General features: G+C 48.3%; 1 long non-coding RNA gene across 7 annotated transcripts; it reads left to right on the top strand.

Annotated features, from left to right (window-relative positions):
• The first annotated feature begins 3,370 nt into the window (after window positions 1-3,370).
• LOC119296372 lies at window positions 3,371-7,782 on the top strand. Of its 7 annotated transcripts, none has more exons than XR_005145143.1 (3): window positions 3,371-4,284; window positions 4,795-7,246; window positions 7,508-7,782. It is a non-coding gene; the product is annotated as an uncharacterized LOC119296372 (long non-coding RNA). The 7 variants fall into 7 exon arrangements; XR_005145144.1 differs by lacking the exon at window positions 7,508-7,782 and having other exon boundaries at window positions 3,371-4,058; window positions 4,157-4,284; window positions 4,795-7,378; XR_005145141.1 differs by lacking the exon at window positions 7,508-7,782 and having other exon boundaries at window positions 3,371-4,058; window positions 4,795-4,888; window positions 5,303-7,361.
• Window positions 7,783-12,735: the final 4,953 nt, after the last annotated feature.

Raw genomic sequence — 12,735 nt, 5'->3', positions numbered from 1 at the left:
CTTTGGGCCATCCATGACGGAAAAAACTGTGGTAGAAGCGAGGGCGAGGACAATTTTGGGGAGTTCCCGGTTACGGTGGGTGGTCAAGGGCCGAGCGATGCGCGTTTCTCTCGTACACATACGCGCGTGGGTGCAAGGCGTTAGGCTCTAACTGAACCCAAGCGATTGCACTGCAGGCTACGTGTTACTGAACCCGAGCGATCGAGCGATTCCTTCGCTACTGCTGCAAACTAAAGCCGATCGAACCCTGCTGCCTCCTTGCGTTGATGAACAGGGAGCGTTGCTGGGGGGGTTTGGATGAACAGTTCTTGGTGGGGGTGGATGAATAGGACCCCGTGGTGTTGCCTCTGGATGAACAGGATCCCGATCGAGTCGGTTGGGGCTGGATGAACAGGACCCCATGGAGGGCTGGATGAACAGGACGACCCCGTGGAGGGCTAGTTGAAAAGTAGCCGGTGGAGGGCTGGATGAACAGTAGCCCATGGAGAGTGTTGGTTGAACAGTAGCCGGTGGAGTAGCGCATGGTGGAGGCTGGATGAACAAGAGCCCGTGGATGAACAGTCGCAGGTGGAGGCTGGAGGAGGTCGACGGTGGATGAACATTAGCCCATGGAGGCTGGAGGAGGTCGACTGTGGAGATGAACAGTATCTCGTGGAGTCCCGTTTTTCGGTATGCCACACCCCTCCCGATGAACAGGACCCCTGTTTCGACCGTAGCGCTCCAACACAAGTCCGTTTCCTCTGTTTTTCGGTATGCCACACCCCTCCAATCAACAGGACCCCGTTTTGACCGTAGGAGGTCCAACAGAAGTCTGTTTCCTCCATTTTGCGGTACGCCAGGCCCCTACTAATGAACAGGATCCCATTTTGAACGTGGCTGGTCGAACACAGGGCCGTTTCCTTCGTTCTGCGGTACGCCGGGCCTTGTTTCCATCGGCTGTTCCGTCCAAGCCAGTTGGCTCCCACTCGTTCCGTTGCCTTCCTATGAACACGACACATTCCGTTGCCTCCCCATGAACTCGACGACAACACAGTTTCTCCATTCCAACCCAGTTATGTACACGAGCCCTGGCCGTACGTATGCGCGAGTAGGCGTTCGAGACCCCGCCCATATGTACGTAAGTGGCCGTATTTACTTTCTTGCACCCTGGCCGCAGTACGTACGTGTATATGCTACGTGCGCGCCTCTACTATGACGCGTGCGCGCGTCTACTATGAACACGTGCGCGCCTCTACGTCAACCAGTATGTACGTACATGTTCGTGACCAGAATGACCACACTATGTACGCTTCGACCAGGTGGGTCCCGACTGTCAGACACTTCCTTGCGTGCGAATATTTAGCTGGTGGGTCCCAGCAGTCAGGGGGTGAATCATTTTTTTGCTCGTAATATGGACACATTTCCTTGCGTGGAAAGATGTAGCTGGTAGGTCCCAGCAGTCAGGGGGGAAACGCTTTTTTCGCGAAATACGGCGGCCCATCTGGTGGGTCCCTGCTGTCAGGTGGAGGAATCATTATTTTCCACGTAATAAGGAGGCACTTCCTTGCTGCGGCCGTGGACCCAGTTGTCAGCCTCTCCATGTACAATGCTCTTCCGATGGAAGTCGTTCCTTGACCACGTTGACCATGCCGCGCCGAGAGTACCAGGGCGGTGGACGACGGTGAGGCCTAGGAAGGGGACGACGCGGAGCTGGGGAAGATGCGGCAGTGGATGCCCGCACAGAGAGGAGTACGAGGGTTCACTTTTTCGGCTTTGGTGTGAGGCTGCCGTCGCCCCAGAATAACAGGGGGTGTGGGTGAGTGGAGGGATGGCCTGGCCAGCGATGGGAGTAGTAGGGGGCGGTGAGGCTTCCACGGTAGCACAGGCGGCCACGGGAGGCAGGAGTAGGCGGCACGACCGGCGCGGCTTTGGGCGGCTGGAGCAAGAAGACCAGAAGTTGAAGAAGCACTACGGCGGTTGGATGGACATCATACGGTCACTGGAGCTAGAATCGTTCATTTTGACTAAGTTCACAAAGTCGTCCGTCCCCATCAACTTAGTAGGCCCACAAGTCAGCATACCACTATGCTGGGTCCCAGCTAGCAGGGGGAGCATTCATTTTTTTGTAATAAGGAGGTACTTCCTTGCGTGCGAAGATATAGCTGGTGGGTCCGACCTGTCAGTGGGGGGAACATTTTTTCACGAAATACAGAGGCCCTTCAGGTGGGTCCTAGATGTCAGCTGGAGGAATCATTATTTTGCGCGTAATAAGGAGGCATTTTCTTGTGTGCGGCCGTGGACCCAGCTGCCAGCCTCTCCACGTACAGTCCACGTCCGATGGAAGTCGTTCCTTGACCATGTTGACCATGCCGCGCCGAGAGCACCGGGGCGGTGGACGACGGCGAGGCCTAGGAAGGGGACGACACGGAGATGGGGAAGACGCGGCAGTGGATGCCCACACAGAGAGGAGTACGAGGGTTCACTGGTTCGGCTTTGGTGTGAGGCTACCGTCGCCGCAGGGCCTGGCTAGCGGTGGGAGTAGTAGGGGGCGGTGAGGCCTACCACGGCAGGACAGCAGGTGGTCTCGCACGACGCTGGTTTGGGCGGCTGGTGCAAGAAGAGCAGCTATTGAAGAAGCAGCAGGACCGTTTGATTCAAATCCAACGGTTACTGCTGCTAGAATCGTTTGTTGACTAAGTTGACAAGCCCTGTGTACACGTCAACTTAGTAGGGCCACAGGTCAGCCTCCCAACCAGTGCGCCCCAGATGTGAGTGAGAGAAATCATTATTTTTCGCGTAATAAGGAGGCGGTGATTGCGTGCGGCCAGTCCAGCGGAGGGAGTAGGGTGGGCCGGTGAAGCCTGCGCGGCATCACAGTGGGCCACAAGAGGAGGGATCATGCAGTCCCGCCGGCGCTAGTTTAGGCGGCTGGAGCAGGAAGATCAGAGATTGAAGAAAGCACATCAGCCGTTGGATGGACATCCAACAGTCACTACTGCTAGAATCGTGTGTTGACTGAAAAAGTCTCGCGTAAACAAGTCAGCCCTAAAATCTGTGGCGTGTGCAACCCATTTGCTATTATTTAAAACAAAAAAAAGCTAGCCAACCCTCCTTCAGGAAGCTCCCCCAGATTAGCACATTCATGGCCGTTGGATCATCTTTGACTTTCGTTCTGATCGTTTGATCGTTTGACCGTTATTAATTTTTTGTCACCTTATGGTTGTTTTTATCGGCCAATGACTGGTGGGCTCGTCCCTCGCGTGGATTGGCTGGGTCAGCCGTTCCCGTGTCCGCGAGGGATTCGTCAACCACTCCACACCCGCCGCGCGCTTGACGTGCAGAGCGGCCCGCGCCCCCTCCAGCCCCCCACTCTCTCCTCCCCGCTCCCCCTCTCTCAACCCTAAAACTTTTTCCCCCAGTCCCCCGCAGCCACCTCCCCCAGCCCCTCATCCCTACACTCCATCGATGCAGCCTCCTCCCAACCCTGCAACACAAACCTAGACTCCCCAAGCCCACAGTGTCTCCCTCCATCCTCCCTCATCAGCCGCCGCCGCTATTCTGCCTCCCTCCTCTCTGTCCTATGACGCTGGGAGGAAGCGGCCCTTCATGGCTCCATACCGCTGTCGGGGTGCCACAGAAGAGGTCAGGGGCCGCCGACGCCCGTTGGCGAGCCTTCGGGCAGGAAGCCGACGGCGAGGTCAGGGGCCGTCGACGCCCGTTGGCGAGCCTCCGGGCAGGAAGCCGACGGTGAGCACGCCGGACCTACCGGCCAGTCCCGTGTCGTCGAGCAAGGGCCGCCAGTTGCGTCGTCGTGGGAGGAGGCTCACCAAGAAGCGGCGGGGGAGGAGACGATGACACGCCCCAGACTCCCTATTTTCTTCGGGTCGCATCTTCCGAGAGCCGTCTCTCTCTCTCTCGGGCAGCTTCCATATGGGATTTGGATGAGGAAAAGGAGACACGATGCGGGGCGACGATGACCGCTGGTGAGTTGGCTGGACGGGTGCCGGGCCCATGGGCGCGGTTGGGGAGCTGCGCACACATCCATGGACAACGAGTACATCAAACGCCAACACATCGAAGTGAGCTTCATCCAATCTCTCTCTATCGCTGTCTGTCTGTGGTGTGTGTGTGTGTGGTCACGGTGCAGTATCGAGCGACATGAGCGCATCTGATGCAGGGAATAGGAAAGAGGCCGTGGACCTTTTTTTCCTATTGGTGCCATGAGATTTGTGATAGATGCGTGGATGGCCAGCAGATTCAGGGTTGGATTTCCCCTTTTTGAGATGGGAATACAGAAATATTTAGGTCAGTAGCAATAGCTCTAATGGTTGCATGCATCTCACTATATGATCGTTAGTTTAATAGTATTCTAGAGAAAATTTCATTTCTATGTTCTTCAGGGTAGAGGTCGATTCATGTTAAATTTGTCTAAACTACACATATGGTATTGCAAGTCGATTGATTGTAGGTACTTTGACTTTAAAAGGGACACTTGCCCCTTTGGCTGTCGATGTTTTTACAAGTTATACATATGTTGATCTTGTTGCAGATTTTGCAACGATTTGCTGAAATGCCCTTCTATTATCCACTCAGGGTTATCTTATTTTGTGTGTTAACCTCTGGTAAATTATGTACTCTTTGCAGCACAGCATCTCTTTACGGAACTTTTTTGCATAATAAAGACAATTTATTTTGAATAGATTTCAATGTTGGTTGCTATCTTTGTTTAATGTTGATTTGGAGCATGCAGAGGTCTCATCTCATGCAATCACGCCCTGCTGTTTAGCGACTGACCATTTTGTTTCTATTTTTCAGAGGGCAATGGAAGCTTGCTATATTTTTTGAAAGCTAAAGGTTTGGCTAGCTCATTGAATGCTGGTGTTGGCACTGGAGGAGCACAACGATCCTCGTATGCCTCTATCTTTTAGATGTCTGTCTGCCTTTTCTGATTTTGGACTTAAAATTTTATGCAGGTTCATACGATGCTTACCTTTCTTGTTCTATCTGCATATATTTGTTGGTTCAAACTCCTTTTCTCCTCGCATCAAAGCACTTTAGTCTTTACATCATTTTTGCAGAACTGTTGTAATTAACAACTACCGGCAAATGCCTTCTACTAAGGAATATGTGCTTGTTTTGTAGTTGGCATCATTTTCTACCATGAAGTTGGCTGCCAAACATTGTTGAGACTAATATTCATCGGGAATATTTTAAGTAGCAGCAATTCGTCCAATCTTTGGATAATTCTTGCATTCACATGTCTTACTATTTACTTGCTAGACAAGCCCAATAATACATTTTCTGACATGCAATGCTTTTGCAGCTCTTCGAGGTCTTTACGGCCATGTACCAATATATAAATAAATCTATTTAAGTTTTCTCAGCTGCAAGAATGGACATTTAAGGAACTCCAGAACATTGGGTACATGGTATTCAGATTTGCAGAAGAGCAACCTCCAGATGATTATGTAGTAGATCTTGCAGGTCATCATCTTTTCGATCTTGTTTCGCTTAACTTGTATATGATGGATGCGGGTCTTAATTAAATTCTACTTTGCAGAAATATGTTATTCTGAAAAGCACATAATTTCTGGAGACTATATTTATGAGAGATGGGAGCGAGAGTTAGTCAATCATCTTCTCATTGTTGGCTACAAATTATTCACTGAGACACTGGAAACACATATATTATGTTGATTAAGTCAAGGTTAATCCCTATTTAAGGTAGATGAGAATGACAAATTGGGAAACTACCGCACCTATGAATGTGTGAATTTTCGACTGAAACTTGACAATGACAATTGTCAACTGAAACTTGACAATTGTCACTAACTTCATAGCTGCCGATGACAAGTCATGCAAATAATTTGTCATAGTTCATTTTTGGTTTTCATTGTCAAAGTTTCTTCAGCTATTCTCCTCTTGTGATTATATGGATGATGGCGTGGCATCTTCCTGTCAGTATGCATCTGAATCGTAGTATGAGTTGGAAACCCAACATACCAGGATAACTTTGTGTATGAATATGAGCATGATTTGTACCTTATTGTTATTTTCTACAGATGAATATGAGCATGATGTCAAGTGGATCTTTGTACTTCTGAATATTCGTAACTACACGTTATTATGTGCTTAATGACACAAATGTTAATGCACACTTTCTATTCACAACCCATAAATTGGAACATGATGTATTCATTGGCTTCCTTTTTGTATAATGTCTGTCCAAACTATTCCTGTACGTCAGTTTTGGTATCCTTAGACATGGTCTGAAACTCTAAATGGATTCTTGTGCTTGAGTTAGCTCAGAGTTGGAAACCCAACATACCAGGATAACTTTGTGTATGAATACGAGCATGATTTGTACCTTATTGTTATTTTCTACAGATGAATATGAGCATGATGTCAAGTGGATCTTTGTACTTCTGAATATTCGTAACTACACGTTATTATGTGCTTAATGACACAAATATTAATGCGTACTTTCTATTCACAACCCATAAATTGGAACATGATGTATTCATTGGCTTCCTTTTTGTATAATGTCTATCCAAACTATTCCTTTACGTCAGTTTTGGTATCCTTAGACATGGTCTGAAACTCTAAATGGATTCTTGTGCTTGAGTTAGCTCAGGGCTTTCATATATGCACTTGTATTTCGGTTTCAGTGTGATGCATGCTTATTGCCGATGGACCTCCCATTGTTTATGTCCTACCAGTATAGCCACGCTCCCTATCATCTTATCTGTTGAAAGTGCCTCCCCATGGTGTTGTTTGTCAAAAGCTTTCTTCCTCTTTCTCTGGAAATTACAGGAGTTGTTGTGCAGAAGTACGTGGTAATTCCTTTGAGATGTTTAGTTTTGTAACATAGTTCTGACCTGAACTCTGCTGAGCAACAAAATATATTCATCATTACTATTACGATACACTAACAATTTTTTAGGGTCTGAGGATGCTTTGGCCTAATGAAGGGTATGAAGAGAACTGCCTCTGCCTTAGTTCATGAGAGCAAGGTAGGCAACAAGGAGGAGGGTCCGGCGGAAGTCAAGAAACAAGAGAACACTGACCTGGAGAAACTCTATGTAGCAGGCCTTTGTCGGAGAGATGGCCGAACTACAACTGTCAAGTTCCTCCGGTGTACACGCTTCATTGGCTTCTTTATCCTTACATGTGGAAATTTGGCTTTTCAGTTTTGCATCGACTGTGGAAACATCCTGACACTATCCAGTTGTGGTGCTAGCTTTGGGGTGAATGTGCTTCCTTTCATGTAATTGTCTTCCCCCCAAGTAAATGTATAACTATGATCTCACATATTGTCTCTACCCTGTTTGAGGAAACAATTGGACTAATAGTTATAATAATTTGGTGTTGAGAAAAAAAAAGATAGAATGCTCATTGAGTGACTTCTGTTTTCTTTTCCATCGTACAATGTACCTTTACTTTTTAAGTGAAGATCCTTACGTATACCTAAATCATATCTAAAACTTACAGCTATAAAATTAATGCAAAGAATTTCAAAACATTTCAGGTGTGTTAGGCAGCAGCAGGAGGCTGGATGGGATCTTCTGCTATGATGAGCGTTTGCTTCTGTCAGTACGAAATACTTCTAAAACAACAGCTTCATTTTTTGGTCTGGTGTACTCTCTCTGTAAAGACGTTTTTGGGGTTCAAATTGCAAACCAAAAATGTCTTATATAAATGTAGAGAAGCTCCAATATTGTTGGCAATAGACGCTAGAGAAAGTAGGGATTGGGTTGTAAGCGAGGCGTTTTGGAGCTTAGCCACCATGGAGGCCGAAGTTTTTTTAAAAAAATCAATTTGAACTATTCAGTTTTAAAAAAATCTGAAAAAAATTGTACAAGTAAAAAAGGATGTGATGTGTATGTGTGTAAAATTTTAGGATAAATACCTTGACACACGATCTGTGCAAAAAAGACAAATACATGGAGTCTAAGGATGAATAGTGCATCTACTAAAAAGCCTCGGATTTGTCTGTTTATGTAGCACTCATTTTAACATATTTTGAGCTGAAAATTTACACACTTGTGCATTATGTCTCTAAGTATATGTGTATTCTTTTTAATTTTTTTAAAATGTGGAAATTTGAATTTTGATCATTTGAAATCCAGCCTCCATGGAGGCCGAGCTCCATTGGGCATTTTCATTGGGTTGTAGGCTTATATGGGATACTTCTTTATGTATGTTGTGTGATGGGAAATAGCATGCTCTAATTAATTATCACATGAGTCCTCAATAAAAAAAGTAGCTTCCTGATGTATATGATGTAGGATAGCCATGCATATGATGTTTCATGTATTAGACTTGATGATGCCAGGAGTTCGTTCATTGAATAAATCTCTCTGATTGGAACGCAAAAAAAAGACTCCAGGATTTTCTAGATGGGCAATAAGCTTCTCAAGTTTGATTTGTTTTTACATTTTCAGAATCGGATGATGTTGTGAGAACGGCACCGCCGGACCGGTGTTCTTTGACACTTCTATTTCATCATGTATGTGATGTTCTCATTTTACTTTGTTCTTTTTGGTTCTATTTGATTAAGATCTACACTTAGCCATATGTTTAATCTGATGTTGTTCATCTATATGATGTCGCTTCAGTTTTAGGAAAAGTTTATTGTGTTGGATGTTTTCTTCCTTTGTCAAATCTTTGTGGTTTGATATGGTCTTTGCGCTTGCTCAAACATTAAGTTACTAAAAATGCAAATATTTTCAGCGAGCACATGGTTTTAAACGAGACTCCGCATCATTTGGCGCAACTAGTCATCTTTTTCCAAGGCCCACTACTAAAAAAATACAACCATGCCAACTTAGGTTTCTCATCATAATAGCCATATGTTCAAACTAAACATGTCCATGTTATATACAAATATTTTATTTTTCCAAACTCATATTTCACAGCGTGATAAACATGTTTTAAAAATAGCATGATTTAACACATGGTCCTTGCAACATGAAACTATTTTCATCGACAACATGGCTTCAGCAGGTCTCTGCGCCATTTGGCGCAACGCGTCAACTAGTTTTTATAAATTTTACTCATTTTCTGAGGTCGCCGCCTCGAAGACTTCACCTTAGTGCCCCACGCTCCATGTTGCCTGGCCTAGCACGCCGTCTTGAGGATGGTAGGGCAGCGACCCGCCTGGGCTGTAGGCGGCGATGCGCGTGCCCTCATTCATCGGAGGTGGTGCTGGTGCAGCCTGGCGTCCGGCGCCGATGGTTGCGCTGGTGTCGACGAAGCCTTGGGGCGTGCCTGGGGGCACGCGAGCGCGGAGAGGCACGCCACGTGATCTGACCTGGGCCCGGGGTGGAAGCTAGAAGTAGAAGGGCGGTGCCCCCGAGGCCGCAGCATCCAGGAGCTCGGCAACGCGCTCCAGCAACGCGTCCCGGCCACTCTCCATCAACCTGCATCGTAGCAGCTCCCGAGCCATAGTGAGCATGGCTCTCATGTTTGCTTGCTCCCGTCGGGTGTGCGGCACCATGGCCGCGGCATGGCTTGAGGCCCTTGCGGCTGCCCGCACTTGCCGTGAAGTAAGGGCGGGCAGTGCGTGACCACGCCGCCCGCGCCCCACGGCGCTCTACTGTGCGCGGGCTGCCTGGGGCATCGAGTTGAGGTCTTCTTGGGAAGGCGGCGTGGCCCGAGCTGGCCAGGCTGCCCAGCAGTCAGCGCCGGTCATCGGGTCACTAGACATGGACACGACGAAGTGATGGGACGCAGATCAGCGGAAGGAAGACTCTAGCGCACCCCTACCTGGCGCGCCAAATGTCGGATATCGGGTTCCAGCAAAACCCTAATTGGGGTGCGCACGAAGTTTTCTCCCTACCGAATCACGCCCTCAACCTCGCCGTGATCTCTAAGCTAGCTCGATGAACTCACGGCACAAGGGACACAAGATTTATACAGGTTCAGGCCACCGTTGTGGTGTAATACCCTACTCCTGTGTGTGGTGTGGTGGATTGCCTCTTGGACTGAGGATGAACAGTACAAGGGAAGAACAGCCTCGCGAGGAGAGGTGTTCTTGTGCTTGGTGGTTTGCACGGGGAGGAATTGATCTGTCCCTTCTATTGTGGTGGCTAGCCCTATTTATAGAGGCCCTGGTCCTCTCCCCAAATATTGAGCGGGAAGGGATCCAACAACGGCCATTTTGAAAGGGGACAACTAGTACAAGCTATCCTGACTAAAGGTGGTCTTCACCTGTCAAAGGCGCTGGTGGTGACGCCGTCTTGGGCTCCATGATGACCTCCGTCCTGCCGTCCTGCTGGTCTTGGTCTCGTTGCACCGATATGGAATCCTTTGCCTGATGCCTCGGTACTCTGCGCCTGCGCTTGCCCCCTTAGCACCAAAGGGGAAACAAGGACACTACGCGGGCTGGCGCCTGCCTGGCCTTGGTCATCATGGCTTGCATCACAGGAACCTCGCGAGGTACCCCGTGCCTTGGTCTCTCAGCCTCCCTCACGAGCCTGCCTGGTGAGGCCGCTCCTGAGGATTCCTTGTGTCGTCCGCCCCGCGAGGCTTGGCCCCTCGCGAGGGTCTTGAGCGTTGGTCGATGAAGACGGGTCGCATTGGGCCACTGGTGGAGCCACACCGCGGGCCGCAGGCAGGCAAGTCTGGGGACCCCCGTTCCCAGAACGCCGACACAACCCCCGACCTATATGGCACCAGCTACCAATATCCTAAACAGTGAGCATATATATGCCATGGGATGAAACTAACCTCGATGGAAAACAACAATCATTCCTAGAATTGTCATGTGTAGGTATATCGAGAAGCATGTTAAGCACAAAAGGCTAAACATCAACCAAAATTATCCATGGCAGACAAAATAATCTCCAAAAGATAGCTTCAGTGTGCAAGTTTAAGCACGCTAGTAAAGCAAAACAAGTGGAAAGGTGTGTTAACTACAACAGGCCTAACATTTAAGAACAAGCAAACATAGTCATTCAAACTGGTATTGTGCCGGTCTAAGTACACTAGTTATTGTTAAATAAAAATGGAAAGGCGTTTTAACTACAAGATGTAGCAACCAAATGTAGTCATTCATAGTGGTATTGTTGAAACTGGTACTAATGAAATTGAACTGCACAATTCAGAATTGCACATATAGAACATCACGTTGTGAATAACTGGAATAAACAAGGCATACTACAAACAACCAAAGATAGCATTTGAAACTGGACATATGCTAACTACAAACAACAAAACAATCAAAAAACTTTAGAAGAGGTATATGCTAGCTATAATAGGCTTAACAACAAGCAAATATATGCATTCCTATCATTATGTTTAAAACTGGATTGATGAAATGTACTGCACAGTAAATAATTGCACATATAGAGCATCACATTGTGAGCAAGTGAAATAAACAAGGCATACTGCAAACAACCAGATATAACAATTAAAACTGGACATATTCTCACTACACTACAAAAGGGATTCGACAAAACAACTCATGGGTTCCCCCCTGTGAAGAGGCACGGCAAAATAAATCATGGGTTTCCTCACTTGTCACTGACGGGCTTGTTCCCGTGGGAAGAGCACGGACCCTGGATGCGCTCCATGTTGTCGCAAATGGGCTCCTTCCCCTTGGAAGAGCACAGCTATAGGGTGCCCTCCCCGATGTTGCAGAAGGGCTCTTTCCCCTTGGAAGAGCAGATGGGCTCTTTCCCCTTAGAAGAGCCAGAGAGGGTGCCCTCCTCGTGGTCGCCATCGATGAGGTCTGACTTGGAAGCTGTGGATCCCAAGCCAACATCATAGAATGTGTCCTTAAGAAATGACAAAAGGGGCTCGATGGCGATGTAGGATGGCAAATTCTTGACAGCAAGCCAGAGGAGATCAGCGGCGGGGCCATGGATGAGATTGACGGTGGTTGAACCCGAGGGGTTGGGCGTGGGCCACTTAACCTGTGACATAGCCCACTTCAGGCCACCGCTGTCGACGACCTCGTTGTCGTAGCCGACGTCTGCGACATACCCGCATACTCTAGCCCGCTGATTGAGTGTTTGCGGCCAGCAATGGTCGCCAGCTTCCTCGGTTACGTCGGGCGAAGAGACCGCGATACACCTCTTTTGGGCTAGTCCCTCCTCGAGCTCCATGGGAAGCGTAGCCGGTCTTAGGTTGCGACGCTCTGGAGTGGGGGATGGGGATGGGGATGGGGATATGTGGGAAAGTGGGCGTTTGGCACGCGTCATCTAATAAACTGAGGGTGGCCTGGGTATGGAGATCGGTGGGTAAGCTAAACGGGTAAACCGGCAGATGTTGACAATGGAGGTCTTGCGACAGCGGCGGCAGTAGCGGGGACCTTGCTAGGGTTTTGAGCGAGGGAGAGGTGTGCGTGTGCGCGCTCGCCCGAGGAGGTTTTGGTGTGTGTGTGTGTGTGTGTGTGTGTGTGTGTGTGGAGGGGGGCGGGGGGTGTATTTTAGGAAATGACGCGGGTACTGAAAATTTTACTACGCGAAAGTGAAATGCTGGAGCTATTGAAAATTTTGATGATGGTGCATCGCATATGGTCCGGAGATAACAAACGTGTGTTATGAAACAAAAAACCCTCGAGGCGGGCATATATTTTGTAGGGATACAGGCGGGATTGCGAACAAGAAAAATCGCACACGGTCCGGAGACAACAAGCGTGTGTTATGAAATAGAAAAACCGTCGAGGCGGGCAGATATTTTCTAGGGATGCAGGCGGGATTCGGAACAAGAAACATCACACACGGTCCGGAGATAACAACCGTGTGTTAT

The sequence above is a fragment of the Triticum dicoccoides genome, chromosome 4B (assembly GCF_002162155.2).
Source record: "Triticum dicoccoides isolate Atlit2015 ecotype Zavitan chromosome 4B, WEW_v2.0, whole genome shotgun sequence".
Lineage (NCBI taxonomy): Eukaryota > Viridiplantae > Streptophyta > Magnoliopsida > Poales > Poaceae > Triticum > Triticum dicoccoides.
The sequence above is the reverse complement of the archived record's forward strand: the minus strand, read 5'-3'. Positions and strand labels throughout refer to the sequence as shown.